Source organism: Eptesicus fuscus, chromosome 15, assembly GCF_027574615.1.
Source record: "Eptesicus fuscus isolate TK198812 chromosome 15, DD_ASM_mEF_20220401, whole genome shotgun sequence".
Classification (NCBI taxonomy): Eukaryota; Metazoa; Chordata; class Mammalia; order Chiroptera; family Vespertilionidae; genus Eptesicus; species Eptesicus fuscus.
Window position 1 is genome coordinate 49,811,919 of NC_072487.1, and position 6,216 is coordinate 49,818,134.

The window sequence follows — 6,216 nt, forward strand, 5'->3', positions numbered from 1 at the left end:
AAAATCTAAAAAACTGCCCTGGCTGGCATTGTTCAGTGGTTAGAGCATCAGCCTGCGCACCAAAGGGTCATGGATTCGATTCCTGGTCGAGGGCATATACCTGGGTTGCGGGTTCACTCCCCACCCCACAGTGGGGGTGAGTGCGGGAGACAACCAATCCATGTGTCTCTCTCACATCGATGTTCTCTCTCTCTCTCTCTCTCTCTCCCTCTCCCTCTCCCTTCTCTCTCTCTCTCTCTCCTCTCCCTCTCCCTTTCTCTCTCTCCCTCTATCTCTATCTCTCTCTCCCCCCCTTCCTCCTTCCGTTCCTTCCTTCCCCGCTTTCTGAAAAAGCAATGGAAAATATCCTCAGGTGAGGATTAACAAAAATATATATATTAAAAGTGTTTGTAAACTCATTTCAGTGTCTGAAGAGTGAGGAATAAATTAGGAAACTGCATCCCAAGTTAGATGCATCTAGGTAAGAACCCAGCCTGAGAAGACACTGGTAGTAGCTGGAAAAGACAGCAAAAGGCCACATCCACTGGCTGTGGAACTCAAAATTAACTTGTATAAGGGTTATCTTGGAAGGGACTCTCGCTTGCATCTCAATCCATAGCCCCAATAATATCCTAAACAGAAAGAAAAGTGTGGGTCTTTATGTTGGGATGGTAGGGACAGCTATTTCCCCAGAGATCACCTGAGGTTAGGAAGGCAGTGGTGAGAACCTGGTCTCCTCTCTGCCTCTGGAACCTTCTCTTCAGGCTCCTGACATGTCCCAGGGATTTTATCCTGCTTCAGTCTACTATTCTTTACCTGCTCTTTTCAGCATGGCTAATCATCCTCTCCCTTTAGCGCATCCCTTCCAAGCAGGCCCTGGGCTAAGGGAGTTCAGGATGTCTTTATGTGATATTGTCTCCCACTACTGCCATCCCACTGAACTGTCTGCGACTCCAAGCCATGTCCAAATATGAGGAAACTGAGCCTGTGCAACACAGGGTCGTGGGTTCGATTCCTGAAGCAGCATGGGAAAATGCTCGGTAAATGGGTGCTGAACAAACTATGTGCAAATATATGCTAAGGCAATTTAAAAGAAATGCTATTGTAATGAAGTTATGAGTAATTTTTCTATTTTTAAAATTTTCAGTGTAGTGGCATTCTAACTTTTTATATTAATAAATATTATTTTCTTTTAAATATTTTATAAATTCTTAAGTATATTTTAAATAAAATATGTAAGTATGTATTTAAATACTTTTATAAAAAGTGAATAGCTTTTCATATATACTTAACCTATTTCTAGAGAAAAATGCTGTTTTATACGAAAGTTCAGAAAAAATATTCCCCACACATTTTCTAAATATACCCTAATCATGCTTCTGTCCCCTCTATCTCAGCCTAACTCCCACTTAAGTATAAGGCCCTCCACCATGATAATGTGAATCCTCCCCCTGCTGCCAGAATATAAGATTCATGAGAGCAGGACCTCCCTGATTGTTCACCAGTGTATCCCTAACTCCAGGAACAACACCTGATAAATGGTAGTCACTCAGTAAATACTGCTGAATAAGTGGATGTATATCTGCCTCTTTATCCAAAGACAGGAAGACTTAAAGCAGTGAAGTGGATGCATATGTTACATGGGTCTTATTACAGTATAAATAATGGATAACATTTATAAAGCATTTATTAAATAAATATGCTAGGAGAGGATTTTACAGTTTTGCAAGTCTAGTCGAATAAGGCTGTCTCCTGGCATAGACACAGCTGATCCTCACAGCCAGTTGGCCTGGAGGTCAACTCCTCCCACTGATACCAACAACAATCAAGACTTAACTACAACAAGGCTGCACACACAGTCCATAAAGGGGTGCACTAAGAGTGTCCACATCAGGTAACTGGGGAGGCTGAGCCACTGGCCCATACAGAACAACTAGCACACAAAGCTACCCTACCAACTCAGGGAAGCAGCGAAAATGGGGAGACAAAGAAACAGATCAAAAACCAAAGAAATAGAGGAAAACAAACGACTGGAGATAGAGTTCAAAACCACGGTTATAAGGTTTTTCAAGAATTTCCTACAAAAGGCCGATAAATTTAGCGAGACCCTTGAGGATACGAGAGAGACCCTCGAGGATATGGAAAAGGACCAACTAGAAATTAAACATACACTGACTGAAATAAAAAATATTATACAGACACCCAACAGCAAACTAGAGGAATACAAGAATCAAGTCAAAGATTTGAAATACAAAGAAGCAAAAATCACTCAACTGGAAAAGCTAAAAGAAAAAAGAATCCAAAAATTTGAAGATAGTGTAAGAAGCCTCTGGGACAACTTCAAGCGTACCAACATCAGAATTATAGGGGTGCCAGAAGAAGAGAGTGAGCAAGATACTGAAAACCTATTTGAAGAAATAATGACTGAAAACTTCCCCTACCTGGTGAAAGAAATAGACTTACAAGTCCAGGAAGCGCACAGAACCCCAAACAAAAGGAATCCAAAGAGGACCACACCAAGACACATCATAATTAAAATGCCAAGAGCAAAAGACAAAGAGAGAATATTAAAAGCAGCAAGAGAAAAACAGTTAATTATCTACAAGGGAACACCCATACGATTTCCAGCTGATTTCTCAACAGAAACTATGCAGGCCAGACGGGAGTGGCAAGAAATAGTCAAAGTGATGAATAGCAAGAACCTACAACCAAGGGTACTCTACCCAGCCAAGCTGACATTCAGAATTGAAGGTCAGCTAAAGAGCTTCACAGATAAGAAAAAGCTAAAGGAGTTCATCAACACCAAACCAGTATTATATGAAATGCTAAAAGGTATTCTTTAAGAAGAGGAAGAAGAAGAAAAAGGTAAAGATAAAAATTATGAACAAAAATACATATCTATCAACAAATGAATCTGAAAATCAAGTGAATTAAAAATTTGATGTACAGAATAAACTGGTGAATATAATAGAATCATGGGCATAGAAAGGGAGTGGACTGACAACTCTCAGGGGGAAAGGGGTGTGGGGGGTGCGGGAAGAGACTGGACAAAAATCATACACCTATGGATGAGGACAGTGTGGGGGGGGAGGTAAGGGAAGAGGGTGGGATGGGAACCAGGTGGAGGGGAGCTATGGGAGGGGGGGAGAGGAACAACTGTAATAATCTGAACAATAAAGATTTATTAAATTTAAAAAAAAAGAAAGAAAGAAAAGGCCACTGACCTTTCACTCAGATAAAACAAAAGTATATAAAATTATCTCCTCCTCCCAATCCATTATGTCTCTGGCTTCTCTTTAAACTTTATGATCCTTCTTATCGCATAAATCCCTCGATCAAAGCTAGCACTGAGAAAAAGTTCTATTATTGAGAAGTTCTCAATCCAGTATTACTAGGCACTAGAAAATAAACTGCTTTACAGATCTGTAATAAGTTAACTTAAAAAAAAATAACACGTGTACTTGTTTAGATTTCTGTCATAACTCAGCTTAAGCAAGTGCAGATAAAGCTAAAACTGTTAATAAAAAATATGAACAGCACCAATTTTTTAGAAACACTACTGAAAAACTAAGGAGAAAAATAAATAAATAAATAAATAAATAAATAAATAAATAAATAAATATGCTAGGCACTATGCTAAGCATTTGATATGTAAAAATATGATATATTTTTATTTTTAAAAAACCTGTAGGAAACTGTATTGTAGAGGGGTTAGTCATTGCATACCCACATATGATATCTTTTATTATTTTGCAGAGCACTGAACTATCTTCATGAGTTATTCATCATAATAAAATTATAGAGTAAGACAATGTTCCAGTTCTCATTATTTGGCTCCTTGAAGCCACACAGTGAGTAAAAAGAGCTGCAATAAAGATTTTGATTCCTTAATTCTAGTATGCATCCAAAGCAGCTCAGATTTCTTCCCAGAAGACAAATACAAACATCTGTAGTAATGCTGCCCATGTCAGAAGGTTCTGGTGGGAGAGAGTTAATAAGTGATTACAGAATTCTCTGTAAATACAAAGTGCTGTAGAAATGCAAAACATCTACAACAGTAATTAATTCTAATCACCGTCTCTTTTTCTGTGTGCAGCTGTCTCTCAAAATTCACTTTGGGAGTTTAATCACCCCATCTCAACAAATAAAATAACCTCCCTCTGTCTCAGACCCTGCTACGAAGCTGTCCCTCATTCCCCACCAGCTGTTGAAGCTCTTCCTTTCCTCCGCCTACCCCCACTCCCAGTTGATGAACAAAGGCTAAATGCTAACATTAATAAGAATAAAGTTCAGACTGAGCCTTTCGCCTTTCAAAATTCCCGAATTTCAAATAAAATGGGGCAAAAGGGAGAAATGTACAGACAATTCAAAATAGAATTCCCTTCACTCCACTACACAGAAGGAAACCTTTCCTCCCTCTGAGCTCCAGTCATGCTCATATAATTATGCAGAAATACCAGGTTGACAAATTATTGTTTATTTAGCAATTGAGGCACATAATAAGCTCTGATGACAACGATCAAGTCAACATTCATTTATGTCTATGACTTCTTGAATAATTGCAACAGAAACCATATGGCCCCCAAACTGGAAATATTTACTATCTGGCCCTTTATAGAAGTAGTTTGCCAAGCCCTGATAGGCTGAGTCCTGAGTCCTGGGGCACTCCAATATAATAAGAAATATGAGATAATAAGAACTTTGAAAAGGAGCCATTCATGATATGGGTACAAAACCAAGGGAATGTGGTGTCTCCAAAATCGAGTGAAAATTGTTCTTAAGGTAGGAGGGAGTGGCCAACAAGCAAGATGGGGCCGAGAACTGAATGTGAGATTTCATTACCTGTGGGTCATTGGGGCCCTTCACAAGTGCATTCTTAGTGGGATGGTAGGAGTGAAAGTCTAATCGATGTGGTGGGTTCAAGAAAGAATGGGAAGAGAGGCCATGGAGACAAGTAAGAGTTTTGCTAGAAAGAAGAACAGAGGAAAAAGCTATAAACTGAAAAGTGTCACAGAACACAGTGTGTTGGATTTGTGGTTTTTGTTTTTCAGATGGTGTATCACAGCATGCCTGTACGCTGATGGGAATATGGGAATGATCCAGGAGAGATGAGAATGATGACACAGGTGGAAGAGGAGAAGAGGTTGAATTACGGTACAGCTACACGACAGAAGCTGCGTCCCTAATCGTAAGGGAGAGGGTTCCAGCAGCATGTGAAGTGGTTCCTTATGTCAAACATCTGGGGTAAATAAAATCAAAACAGTTTTAAGGCCCTGAGGCAGAAAGCTTGCTCCTAGGAAAGGTAGTGATCGTCACCTAATCGAGGCCCACCAAGGGCCAGGAAGGTTAGAGCCTGGGTGAGCTACCCACGCAAGGAATGCATCCTGCAGACTCTGGAAATTTCATGGCGCTCTCTAGGTTAGTTTCCCTTTCGTTATCCTTTACTAATGTCTCATTCAGATAGCTCAGCTTTTTATAGAGAATCTCACAAAAGCCCTATGTCCACATGAGAATCAGAATGTTAAGAGGGGTGTTCTCTCCTGGAGGCCAGTGTGTTGAAGGAAACTGTAATCAGGAAAAGGTGAATGAACTCCACAGGCAGTGCCTGCATTGGAAAGCCCAGACAGCCCTTGATTTTCATTCCAGTGCCAACCTTAGAAAGTGTGTGTTTTGTCTAATGAAGAGGAACCTGCCCTGGCTTAGGTGACTCAGTTGGTTGAAGCATCACCCCGCATACCAAAAGGTTGCGAGTTCGATCCCCAGTTGGGGTGCGTACAGGAGGCAACTGATCAATATTTCTTTCTCACATTGATGTTTTTCTATCTCCCTTCCTCTCTCTCTCTAAAATTCAATAAATAAAAAAAATCCTCGGGTGAGGATTAGAAAAGAAGAGGAAAGCTTACAAAATTAAGGAAGCGTCTGTATGAAGGAGGGATATGTTCTAAGATAATGGGTAGAATGGCATATGATTTCTCTTATAGAACAAACTGTGAACTTTCACGGTGTAACTCTCCAGGAAGACTCCTTGGGGAGGAAGGGGAAGCTCAGTAAAGCTGTCCCAACATTATCCCCTGAGTTTCTCCTTTCCCAAGGGAACGCTTACCTCAAGAACTATTACAGGCCTCAGGAGTGCAATGTTCTTCCTTTTATATTATGTTATAAGTGTAGTGAAAAACTCCTCCTGCTTTTGCAGGGTAGACACGAGACTAGAATATTCAGACGCCTTTCCAGGAGACT

General features: G+C 40.3%; 1 long non-coding RNA gene across 5 annotated transcripts in view; it reads left to right on the top strand.

The window, feature by feature from the left end:
• LOC114231697 (uncharacterized) overlaps window positions 1-5,243 on the top strand; it is a 32,175-nt gene extending 26,932 nt beyond the window's left edge. For all 5 annotated transcript variants that reach the window (XR_008558292.1, XR_008558290.1, XR_008558291.1 and 2 more), the window contains exon 3: window positions 5,031-5,243. This is a non-coding gene — a long non-coding RNA (uncharacterized LOC114231697). The remainder of the gene's footprint in view (window positions 1-5,030) is intronic.
• The last annotated feature ends 973 nt before the right edge of the window (window positions 5,244-6,216 follow it).